Here is a 14,020-nt window from a genome sequence, read left to right on the forward strand (position 1 = left end):
CCAGAGGTCACCCAAAAAGCCTTCATGTCATCTCCTGCCAGATAATCTACATCATCGCACAGAAACCAGGCCTGGAGATAAATGAAGATGTAGCAGGAGAAGGCAGGGCCAGACAATGGAGCAGGGATCACTGTCACACCACAGCACACGTGTGAGTGACACTGTATAAAATAGTATCAGAAATGGAGAAAAGTAAAAGAATAAGCATCAGATAAAAGTATAAAGGAGAGATACTGAAAAAGAGAGCCATGATATTTTTTCTGTTTCTGTGACTATCAGTTTTTCAGGTAGCTTCAGAAGGATCAAAGGATCAATGATACAGAGGTACAGTTATGACAAGGTATAGCATTTATGTTGGAAAATGTGTGTACTAAGGTGCAGTCTTGTATATTATCAATGGTCACAGGGAATATGTCTAACTCTAATATAGGTAATATGCTGCGAGAGAGCTTAGACCATGAAAGGTGTGTTGGCATACCTGTATGTATGTATGTATGTATATGTCATGAGGAAAATAGACAAGTAAGGCCTTTGCTGACATGAGCCACAGGTGCAGAATATGCAGGCCAATATGATCATCATGCATTTGTGATGTAAAGGCAGACAATGTAATAATGGTACCACAGACATCTGCCAGGATATGGCGGGTGAGTACCATGATATAAGCTAGACTTTACTACAAGATCGAGTAGTCATAAAATCAGAATGACATGGGCATGGAATGTATAAGTAGAACAGGCATGGACATTGTGTGAGTCAGTACATGGTGAATAGGGAGAAATGCATGCATTGCTCTTTGTAGTACTGCCAGGGCTTTGGAAATGCACACTATACATTATTGGGTCAATAGCCTTGGATGTGTGACAGTACACAGCAGTAGGCATGCTATAATGGGATGCCATGACAGGCATGTCTTTGCCACTATGAAGTTATGGAAACCACTAGCATGTTTTATGTGTGTCTCAGCTTCCCTGATAGAATGTACAGAGAAGATGTGTCCAGAGGTATGTAGTTTTGCTGCCAGTGGGTGTTACAGTTACCAGAACATAATTATACCTTAGGGTGATTAGCTGTATAATAGTAAATATCTGGCCATACTGTGACAGTTATCCTGCTTAACTCTACTTCTGGAGAGATAATCCATTCGTCTGTGAAATAAGAGTCTGTTCACCACCTGTCCAGGAGCTGAGAAACGGCACATAAAATGAAGAGGGACAAGGGGCCTTTGTTATTATAGAGTAAATTACACTAAAATGGACATGTTATGAATACCTTCTGTACAACACAGGAGTGCTCTCTTTCACCCCTTCTTCCCAGTGGTGCAGAAGGTCTAGGAGGCACCTCTTGAGATTACCAATGTGGTGCCCACATTGCCCGCCTGGGTGGTTGATAACAGTTGCAGCAGTCACTGCCCTAGCAAGATTATGTCAGGCATCCAGCTTATACTTGGAACCCTTATAGCAGTTCCCAAACAGCCACTCTTTGGGATCTGTGTACATAAGATACAGAAATATTTTACACTGTTTAGAACACTACCTGGGAGCCATGCCCCACCCAATGCTTTCTGATGCTATTGCTGCTTCCCGGGTCGCAGTCCAGATAAATATTCTTGCTTATTTGTGTAAATGTATATTGCTGCTGCAGACATGAGATATGCAGTATCGTGCACTCAAGTTAGCATGTCATGTTGTGCTGCCACCATATAACAGCACATATATACATGGTGGAAAACAGGATGGCGTTATGGTGTGAACAGTAAGTATGACAACAGCACAGCACAGTACCCACATTGATCTGGGACAAACCTCATAGCACAGCTTTTGTTAGGTGTGCAGTGCAATAAATGTATGATTCAGAGACATTCGCTCAAAATTGGCTCATTGGCATGATTGGCAATCTATGTCTTGAAACTGCTTGATATATATACCTGTGGACATTGTTGTGCTCTTTAAGCTATGGAATTTGCTGATGTTAGCATTCTCATAAAGTGCCTGTTTCTGACTGAGATTCAAGCATTGAACTTTCAAAACCTTACAAATTGCCTGCAGATATTGGGGAGACTTATTTTGCATATCAGCTGCAGATATATAGTGTTTGCTGATCTACGTGATATTTTTTTGGAAAATGGGGACAGGCTAGACAACAAGGGACTGCTACTGTGGGAGATGTTAGCATGATATGAAGTGTGTTGCTACTGTAATTTAAATATCACAACAGGAGGCTCATGACAGATTTTCTTGAAAATGGGACACAAGCACCCTGTGGTAAGGACGTGGGCTGTGGGGATCACAGTGTTGACTTCCCTTTATTGTAATAGGTGTTATAATATGTCCTTGCTCTAATCCTGACTAACTCTGGCAATATAAACATGTGCTAAAGAGGTCTTTTGGCCACCCCTACATTGCTTCCTAATTGTTACTCTATAACAAATCAGATTTATATATGACAGAATGAATTACTTTTATCCTATGTATTGTATCTGTAACAGTTCTTTAACTTGTTTAATGTAACAGTTTTTCTGTATGTATGTATGTATGGAGCTTTGCTCCCCGGGCCTCCACTGAAAATGGACAAGTATCCAGTTGGACTATCCCAGTCAACAAATGTAAAATAAATAAATAAATAAGGATGTACATAACTGACATCAGTGCCCTATATGTCATATGGAATAGTGGAAGGGGGAGGTGGTCAGGTTTTGCAGAGGGCAGGCACTGTGTCACTATTGCTTGATAGATGTATATATGAATGAGTGTTCTTTCATGTAGTATTCTACTTTGTTGCTGACAATGTGGAGGAGGGCATTTTCTGGCCTTTCAGTAGTGCTGCTGCAATTGACCATGCAGTACCCCTTCCTCTGAGATATGATCTATTTCCTTGCTGTGAGGAAGTTTGGGGGAGGTAGGGTTAAATGCCATGCCTAGGCATGCAGAGTTGATATCGCACTGTGGTAGGTTGAGGAGAAGAAATTTTCATTCTTTGTTTCTGGAATTGGTTTAGAGATAAAACCTATGGTGCATATATGGACTGTTATGTAATACATCCAGATGATTTTGCTGTGTGCTTGAGTTGGGGGCCCTTCTGACATGCACTTGTAGCAAGCAATATGTGGTTCATACTAAGGTGTGCCAATGATGTGCTCATAAATGGCCTGCATTAGGCTGCAGCCTACTGCTATGCTGCAAATATATTGAAACCAGAGGACTATACTGGTGGTCTAAGTTGGTGCAACATACATACTTTGTTTTTTATTGATAGTGTACAGTATGGGCAGGGAGGATGACATAAGATGGCATTCAAATTCATTGGTGAGCCTTGTAATGCTGTAACACTTATGGGGACAAGCGGGGTATAAGGGAGCACTTTTTCTTTTCATCCACACTTGTGGTGGAGGCAGTATGTGTTGCAGTGTGTCAATAACACATGCAGAACATGACATGCTTCAGTTATTCAGTGTTTCAGGATTCATAGGTTCATAGGTTCATAGGTAGGTACTAGGCAGAGTTTACAAGTCAGCAGTTCAAGAAATTTGCTGAGTCTTGGGACTTTGTTCATATTTCCAGTAATCCTGAGTATCCACAATCCAATGGATTAGCTGAACATGAAGTTCAGAGTGCAAAACTTTTGTTGGAGAAATCCAAGAGAGATGGTACCGATGTTTTCCTTAACTTACTCAATCTCAGAAATGTTCCTCGAGACAACTTGCTTGGTTCACCTGCTCAGAGATTAAAATCAAGACAGACGAGAACAAATCTACCAATCAATAAACAATTGTTAATGCCAAATGGAAAGAACAACAGAGTGGTCAAGGCTCAACTTTCAAGAAAACATCAGTCACAAAAGTTGTACTACGATAAGATCAGTAAATCCCTTAGACCATTACTACAAGGAGAACTTGGGAGAATGTAAACATCTAAATGATATGACCAAGTGGGAATCATAAAGAATATTTGTGAGGAACAGAGATCTTACATTATACAATCAGAAGGAATGGATTTCAGGTGGAATTGAAGACATGCTTTACCTGTCTATGAACCAATGACACAGCAGATTGCCTGTGCCGATGACTTTGATTCCCAGAGTAACTCTACACTTGTTTGAACTCAAAGGACAGTATGCTTCCTTCAAATAATTTTGATGTAATCCCAATGTTCCAGTTGTGAAAGAATCCCAAGATACTGTCCCTGTTGCTAAACCCAGTCAAAGTTTCTATGTTACCAGATCTGGTAGAATTTCCAGACTGAATCCAAAATACACAGCAGCTTGGACTTGAACTCAATTTTGTTTGTTAAAATGTTGATATATTGTTTAGCTCTCAAAATGTGTTTGTTCTCCTATTTTGCATGTTGAACAAAATTAAAGAGGGAGGATGTAGATCAGTGTGTATATTGTACCTTCTCAGCCACTGTAGTCAGAGAGCGTATGCATATAAGTTAATGAGCATGTGCAAGATCAGTGCCATTTTGTATAGTCATTCAGTGTGAGTGCTATCTTAAATGGAGATGCACATGTGAGTGTGTCTTACAGCTCCTGATGTGTTTATGTACAGTAAACAACTTGAACCCATACCGTGCCTCAGTGTCTCATTTGAATACACGAGACATATGACATGTACCACATCAGACACCTGCAACAGATGGAGAGACCACAGAGGTTTCTCACCAAGAAAATACAGGATACACAAAACAAATCCTACATGAAAAGACTGAAAGCCCTGCCATTGTATTCTGTCTCCTAGAGGATGCTAAGGGGTGACCTGTGCCTGGCTTACAGGGCAGTCTCTGACCCAGCTATGATGGGAATGCTACACATTCGTAAATCAAACTACACAAGAGTTACTTGCTCCAGGGATCTTAACCTAGTCTCTGACATGAACAGGTCATGCCGGAGAGCTAGAGACATCTCCCAGAGACTGCCACTTCTTTTGAACAAGCTTCCAATTCATGTGAAACAGAGCCCCTCCCTTACCCTCTTCAAATGCAACCTAGATCAATGGATGGGTAACCACAAATTGACTCTTGGGGTGGTGCCCATGTCCTTCCTGGGCAGAGGCAGTCAGTATTAAGATAGCTTCTACCAAACATGTTAAGGGATGGCCTACAAATCATTTGTCATACTCTGTCTAGTAGAACTTCTCCTTCCTCTTCCTGTCCTTCTCGGGAATGTTTACCTGACAGCTTTTTATACCCCTCCCACCTACATATCAGTATGACACAACAAAGTCCAGAGTTACCATGGACTATGTTATATCTCATCCATGAAGAGGTACTTGCCATCTCTACAGGTGTCTGTCATTTAGAAGCAGTCAATATGACTTCATATGTGTGTTCCTGACACACCAAGCAGCATTTACTTGCATAGAAGACCATTGGATTGTGGATACTCAGGATTACTGGAAATATGAACAAAGTCCCAAGACTCAGCAAATTTCTTGAACTGCTGACTTGTAAACTCTGCACCATTTTCAGACATGACATTGTGTGGACTACCATGGACAGAAAAATGCCTCTTCAATTTTATAATGACTGTATTAGACGTCAAGTTAGGAAGCAGGTCAATTTCAAACCAATTTGAGTAAGCGTCTACTAACACTAATTAATGTTGACCATTCCATTTGAAAATATCTATAGCAAACATAGATCATGGTAATTCAGGAATTTGGTGTATCTCAAGTGGTTCTTTTTGTTGATGTGGTTTGGTGCTGTTGCAAAATTGAACATGCTAGAGTTGCCTTCTCTATATCTTTAGATATAGAAGGTCAAAATACAATGCCTCTTACCCTTCTTTTGGTTGAATGAGTGCCTGGGTGACCATGATGCAACAATTTGATATATTCCTGTTGCAATACTTCAGGAATTACTACTTTTGGACCTTTTATGATGATTCCCTCTTCCATCATGAGTTCATCTCAGTATCGAAAAGGCTGCTGAATGTCAAGTGGTTTGTCATGTTGGCCACACTTGACTGATAATGATTTTCAGCTTCTGTAGAACTGGGTCTAAAGCTGTGTGATTTTATAGTTCATCAAGCAGTGATGACAAAAAAATTCTGACTTCCAAGACTTCAAAGTCTGCTGTTTAATCTTCATGCTGCTCTGTCATTTGTCTCTGTGCACAGGACAAAGCATCAGCAAAGAACAAGTATTTGCCCTTTTTGTAACCAATATTGAAATTGTACTTTTGCAATTTTAACATCATGCATTGCAATCATGCTGGGATGGTATGCATTGGCTTTTACAAAATTGTCACTAGTGGTTGGTGATCAGTCTCTGTTTTGAATAGGTCTGCCATAAATATAATCATTGAACTTTGAACATGCAAACACTATTGCCAAAAGTTCTTTCTCTATTTGTGCATAATGCATGCCTGCTTGGGTTAAAGTTCTTGATGCATAGGCTACTGGTATGCCTTCTTGAAGACATGCTGCACCAAGGCCATAATTTGAAGCATCACAAGAAAGAATTACATGTTTATAAACATCATAATGTATCAATAAGAGTGGACTGGCAATTTTCTTCTTCAGAATATCAAATGCTCTTTGGTGTTGTTCCAACCAGGACCAGTTCACATTTTTGCGTGTCAACTCATGTAATGGGGAAGAAAGCTCACTCGACTCTGGGATGAACTTTCCTAAATAGTAGACCATACCTACAAAACGTTAAGATGTGACATTCTCCGGAGCTGGCATCTTAAGAATTGCTGCTTGCTTATACAGATCTAGTAGTAAGCCAGAACTAGTAAACAAATGTCCCACATAAGAAACTTCTTTCAGTTTAAATTTACATTTCTGAAGATTCAGTTTAAGATTTACTTCACATGCATGGTCTAGAACTTTCCAGAGGTTTCTATCATGTTCGTCTTCACCATTGCCTCCAACAATAATGTTGTCTACTATAATAGCACATAGATGACCAGAAAAAATTTGTTCCATGACACATTGAAAGACTTCACTGGCAGAATTGATTCCAAATGGCATTCTCAAAAATCTGTATCAACCAAATGGTGTGCTGAATGAAGTTAGCAATGAAAATTTGCAATCCAGCGAAATTTGCCAAAAAGAACTTTTTGCATATAAGACTGAGAAAACAGTGGAATTTGGCATGAGAGCAGCTACCTATTCTACTGTACATACTGGATGATGAGGATGCTCAGTGCTTTGTTTAAGTCTCTTGGATCAATACATATTCGAATATCATCTGAGCTTTTCTTATGAGCTACAGCCACGGAGGATACCCATTCAGTCGGTTCTTCTACTGGAGTGAGGACACCTAAATTCACCATTTTGTCTAGTTCTCCTTTTACATTACTCTGCATTGCTACTGGAATCTTTCATGCTAGTCTGACAACTGGACTTACTTCATGGTTTAACTTCATGGAATATGTGACTGTAAGTTTACTAAGCTCGTCTTTGAAAATATCAGCATATTCACTAAAAAATAATCTATGTAAAACTATCATTGTTCATACTTATATGGTGAACCTCTTTATTAAATTAAATCAGTCCCATTCTTAGACTGTCTTTAAGGCTTAACAATGACTGCTCATGTATTTTGACTATGTAAAAGTGCAAGTTATAGCTGTTTCCAGCAGAAAGGCATGAAAGACCTACTACGCCATCAGTTTGAATCTTTTCACCACCATAAGCAACTAGTTTTGCACACTTTGCTGAATCAAATTTCTCACCAGCTTTTACTTTAGCAAACATTTGTGCTGATATAACATTGCACTTAGATCCAGTGTCTACTTTAAGCTCTACAGGTTTACCATTAATTTGTACAGTACAAAATATTTCAGTCTTTGATGACAACTGATAGTCTACTGTATTAACTGTTTCATTGACCACAGCAACACCATCAACATAGAAATTTTGCTCACAGCTCTTAGAATTTGCTACAGTCTCTATCTGATCCACTTACTTCTTCGGATACTCTCTTTGAACCTCTGCCATATCCACCTGACATTTGCTGGGCTTAATGGTCAACCCTGCTCTCTATAGTCTGCCCAGCATCTCCCTGACATGCTGAAGGTGCTCTTGCCAGGAATAGCTGTAGATGGCAATATCATCTAGGTAAGCAAAGGCAAACCCTCCTGCTTCTGTAGAATATGATATACCAGCCTCTGGAAAGTTGCTGGAGCATTTTTCATCCCAAAGGGGATCTTTATGAACTCATACAAGCCAAAAGGAGTCACAAAGTCTGACCTCTCTCTAGCACTGGGAGTCAAGGGCACCTCCCAGTAACCCTTGGTAAGATTAGTAGTTGTAAGATACTTATCCACACCCAGCTGCTCTAGGGCCTCATCTGTCCTAGGCATAGGGTAAGCATCTGACTCTGTGTGACTATTTAATTTCCTGTAGTCCACACAGAACCTGGTGCTGCCATCCTTCTTTGGCACCAGCACCACTGGGGAGGCCCAGGGACTGTTGCACTCTTGAATTACCCCTAGTTCCAACATTTTCTGTATCTCCTCCCTCAGAGTCTGTTTGACTCTATCAGGCTCCCTATAAGGGGGCCTGCCTAATAGGCCTTTGGGGTCCTGTATCCACCTGGTGCTGCACCAGGTGGGTGCACCCTAGTTTCCCAGTGAACATGTCCCCAAACTCCTGTAACACTGCTCGGATTTCTTGAACTTTGGTAGGAGATAGCTGCTGGGACATTGCTACCCCTTCCACTGAGGTGTCTGTCTGAGCCTCACTGAGATCAGTCACCAGATCTCCCTCAGACTCCTCCTACAAGCTACTGCAAATACTCAGCACAAGGGCCTCCCTATCATGGTAAGGTTTCATCATGTTAACATGGTACAGTTTGTGCCCCTGCCTTCTGCCTACAGTTCCACCATGTAGTTAACATCACTTACCTTTCTTATCAACTTGTAGGGTCCCTCCCAAGCTGCTTGCAACTTGTTTTGTCTGAAAGGAATGAGAACCATTACCTGCTGCCCTACAGCATACTCTCTAGCTCGAGCATTCCTGTCATACCAGACCTTTTTCTGCTGCTGGGCTTCTGCCAGGTTTTCCTGGGCCAAGCCCATGAGTTCCCTGATCCTTGTCCTGAGGTTTAGGACATATGCCACTCTCTATACAGTAACCCTTTGACCCAATATACAGAATCCCCCTTCCCTTGAGAATCAGGTACCTCACTAGCTACCTGCCTCAGGCCTTGCAGTGTAGGGTCTGAGAGCTGAGCCTGTCTCATCTCTCCCTTTGCAACCCTTCCCAGCTCCCCATCCACAGGAAGTCTGGTATCCTCTGACAGTGGTGCCTCACTGTCAGCCTGGGTACTACTACTCACCTCTACCTTTGCAGTCACTCTGTCCAAGGGAACATGAGTACCCACAAGCAGCTTTGGCTCACCTTTAGTCTCACTGCTACAGATTAGCTCCCCCCTGAAGTAACTACCTCACCAGTTCTGGCTGCAAGTATGTGGTCTGTCTGGGTCTCCCCCAGGCTACCAGACCCACATGCCTGTCTAGAAAGCCTGACTGCATGTAACTGCATTAACACATGGTACTGCCTCATCCAAATCTTTCCCTAAAAGGACATCTGCAGGATGGTAGTTCAGTACCCCTGTTGTCTCAAGACAACCTACTATTGGCATTTTGTCTTCCCCACTTACTGGCTCTCTCACCTTTTGTTCCCCACCTTGCCTCCATGGACATCTGTATGCCACATGGCCCCACTGGTTGCATTCAAAACATTTAACCCTAGCTCCTGGATGTGTACCTGGACTAGTGGCTTCTCCTGCTACTGGCAGATTCTGTTGAGGCACTCTGTGCTGCCCACCATGGCTTACTTTAGACCCATGAGCAGTACTGGATGTCCCTTTCCTGTGCAGGGATGCCCTGTTTGCTAGGTATAGGTCTCCCTTCTTCCCCAACTCATCTGAAGTAGCACATTGCCTATCAGCTAACCTGATCATCATGTCCTCAGGCAAAGTACTAAAGGCTTGTTCCCTCACCAAAAGGTTTGCCAGCCCTTCAAAAGTGGTGACCTGACATCCACTCACCCACCTATGAAAATAAGTGCTCAGTTCAGCAACATATTCACACACACTTTCATCTGCTTTGCGTCTATGCTCACAAAACTTTTTCCTATAAGTTTCAGGTGTTAGCTAAAATAAATTCTAATAAACAGTTCTTAACAGTAGTATAATCAAAATATTCACAATCATCAAGTTTTGACAACACACTTACAGCTTTACCATGGAGTAAGGGGGTTAGGAACCGTACCCAGAGCCTTTGGTCAACATCATACTGTTTACATACCCTCTCAAACATATGAATGAAACTATCAAAATTATCCCCCTCTGTAAACTGCGGAAGAAATTTATTGACATTTTGTGCTTCTGGGGTCCAGCTACTCCCTTCTCCATTACCTCCATGACTGGTGAAGAGTCAGTATTTCCTTCTCATGCTGCCTCTCCTTTTCTACAGCTTCCAGGCGTAGCAATTTCCAATTCTCTTCAGCCTGCAAACGTTGCAGTTTCTCATTGTCCTCACTCTCTAGATGTCTCAGTCTCAAAGTTGCTTCTATTTCCAAATGCCTGACCTCCAACTCAAGTCTCTTTAGCTCCAGATGGATTTTTAAGTCCTCTGCAGAAAAGTTGAGCTGTCCATTCTCTGAGTGTGGTACATCTCCACTGCCAGTCTGATTGCCCTCCTGGTTGCTGTTTTCTGATGCAGCTGTGACCAAAGCTGCAATCATGTCTGCCTTAGTCAGGTTTCCATGCACCAGTGCCCTAGCCTGGCACATCTCAGCAAGCTGGCTTCTTGTCAGCTTTCTGTACTCCTCTGCTGACATGCTGCCTGCTCTCCCTGACTAACTAAGCTAACAAAAGAAATAAAACAATTGTGATCTGAACTTTGAGCATTCTCTGAGTGGCTGATTTAGAGTACAAAAAAACCTTCAGTCATCACTCTACACAAGCTACAGGAATTCACTATCCACACCACTACAAGCCAATTAGTATTTGCCACCCAATTAATATGTGGTGTGGATATCCCACCACTTCCAAACAATTAATATGCGACACCCAGGCACTGGCCCAGCAATCAAGGAGCCTCAATCCTCACCACTAAAATCACTGAGAGGCATTCATACAGGGAAAGGATAATAAATACACACAAAGTAAAGTACAATTTCCCTTAAGAGCACACAGAGATCACAGACAGTCTGGGGCTGGTTTGTCCCTTTCTCTCCAGGTCCCCAATAAGACTCCCCACTGCACAGCTATAGGGTCCAAATCTCAGCCTAGTGAGCAAGCTAAAACCTCCAGCACCCTCTCCGTCCAACCAGTGCTTCGTGTCCCTGCCCAAGTAGCTGACACACACACACTTTGAGATAACAGTTATATACAACCACACAGACACTCCTGGGGAAGGCTGGCACAGGTTCTCCAGCTTTGCCCCTTTTACCCAGACTATACAGTAGTACCACTTGCCACCACCCACTAATATTTATCAGCTACAAAAAAGGCCCTTAACAAAGGGTGTCCAGTTATTACTGTGCAGTATTATTATCCAATTGGTAAGTGTAACTGAACAGTCAAAGCTTATTGGAGTGGCTTGGCCAGTATCACTATATACATGCAATGTACTCTAGAGCTTAAATTATCTCTACACAAAACAGCCACAGTTGAAAGGTTTAAAAATATTTAATGATAAATAATAAAAACACAATACTTCTTACTACACAGTGCCAGTCAAGAGTTCAGAGATCACAGATAAATACTTAAAATAACACAGTAGAAAAGTTCTGACATCATCAGCATCATCATCATCTTTCAGCTGTTCCCGTTAGGGGTCGCCACAGCAGATCACCTGTTTCCATTTCTTCCTGTCCTCTGCATCTTGCTCTGTCACACCAACCACCTGCATGCCCTTTCTCACCACATCCATAAACCTTATCTTAGGCCTTCCTCTTTTCCTGTTACCTGGTAGCTTCATCCTTAGCATCTTTTTCCCAATATACTCAGCATCCCTCCTCAGCACATGTCCAAACCAGTGTAATCGTGCCTCTCTGGCTTTGTCTCCAAACCTTCCAACCTGGGCTGACCCTCTAATATACTTATTCCTAATCCTGTTCACCCTCGTCACACCCAGTGCAAATCTTAACATCTTTAATTCTGCCACATCCAGCTCAAACTCCTGCCTTTTTGTCAATGCCACTGTCTCCAGCCCATATAACATAGCTGGTCTCACTACCCTCTTGTAGACCTTCACTTTCACTCTTATAGGTACTCGTCTGTCGCAAATCACTCCTGACACTCTTCTCCACCCACTCCATCCTGCCTGTACGCTCTTCTTCACCTCTCTTCCACACACACCGTTACTCTGAACTATTGACCCCAAGTATTTAAACTCATCCACCTTCACCACCTCTACTCCTTGCATCCTCACCATTCCTCTATCCTCCCTCTCATTCACACACATATATTCTGTCTTAGTCCTGCTGACCTTCATTCCTCTTCTCTCTAGAGCATATCTCCATCTCACCAGGGTCTCCTCCACCTGTTCCCTACTCTCACTACAGATCACAATGTCATCTGCAAACATCATAGTCCACGGGGACTCCTGTCTGATCTCGTCTGTCAACCTGTCCATCACCATTGCAAATAAGAAAGGGCTCACAGCTGATCCTTGATGTAACCCCCACCTCCACCTTAAACGCATCCGTCACTACCACCGCAGACCTCACCGCTGTCACACTACCCTCATACATATCCTGTACCACTCTTACATACTTTTCTGACACTCCTGACTTCCTCATGCAATACCACAACTCCTCTCTAGGCACCCTGTCATATGCTTTCTCTAAGTCTACAAAAACACAATGCAACTCCTTCCGACATTCTCTGTACTTCTCCATCAACACTCTCAGAGCAAATATCACATCTGTAGTGCTCTTTCCTGGCATGAAACCACATCCCTTTTTAACCTTGCTTCCACTACTCTTTCCCATAACTTCATGCTGTGACTGATCAATTTAATCCCTCTGTAGTTACTACAGCTCTGCACATCACCCTTATTCTTAAAAATCGGTACCAAAACACTTTTTCTCCATTCCTCAGGCATCCTCTCACTTTCCAAGATTTCATTAAACAATCGGGTTAAAAACTCCACTGCCATTTCACCTAATCACCTCCATGCTTCCACAGGTATGTCATCTGGGCCAACAGCCTTTCCATTCTTCATTCTCTTCAAAGCTATCCTTACTTCCTCCTTGCTAATCCATTGTACTTCATGATTTACTATCCCTACATCATCCAACCTTCTCTCCCTCTCATTCTCTTCATTCATCAACCCCTCAAAGTACTCTTTCCATCTCCTCAACACACTCTCCTTGCTTGTGAGTATGTTTCCCTCATTATCCTTTATCACCTTTACCTGCTGCACATCTTTCCTAGCTCGGTCCCTCTGTCTAGCCAATCGGTACAGGTCCTTTTCTCCCTCCTTAGTGTCCAACCTTTCATACAACACTTCATATGCCTTATCCTTAGCCTTCGCCACCTCTCTCTTTGCCATGCACATCTCCTTATACTCCTGTCTACTTTCTTCATCTCTCTGACAATCCCACTTCTTCTTTGCCAACTTCTTTCTCTGTATACTCTCCTGTACTTCCTCATTCCACCACCATGTCTCCTTGTCATCCTTCCTCTGTCCAGATGTCATACAAAGCACCTTTCTAGCCATCTCCCTTACTAGCTCTGCTGTAGTTACCCAGCTATTTGGTAACTCTTCACTGCCACCCAGTGCCTGCCTTAACTCATCTGTGAACTCCACCTCACAATTACCCTTTTTCAATTTCCACCACTTGATCCTTGGTGCTGCCCTCACACTCCTCCTCCTCTTCTTGATAACCAACGTCATCCTACAAACCACTATCCTATGCTGCCTAACTACACTTTCTCCGGTCACCACTTTACAGTCTCCAATCTCCTTCAAACTGGCCCTCCTACATAAGATATAATCCACCTGTGTGCATCTTCCTCCACTCTTGTATGTCACCCTATGCTCCTCCCTCTTGT

Source organism: Protopterus annectens, chromosome 8.part0 (assembly GCF_019279795.1).
Source record: "Protopterus annectens isolate FY-2018-M chromosome 8.part0, PAN1.0, whole genome shotgun sequence".
Classification (NCBI taxonomy): domain Eukaryota; kingdom Metazoa; phylum Chordata; order Ceratodontiformes; family Protopteridae; genus Protopterus; species Protopterus annectens.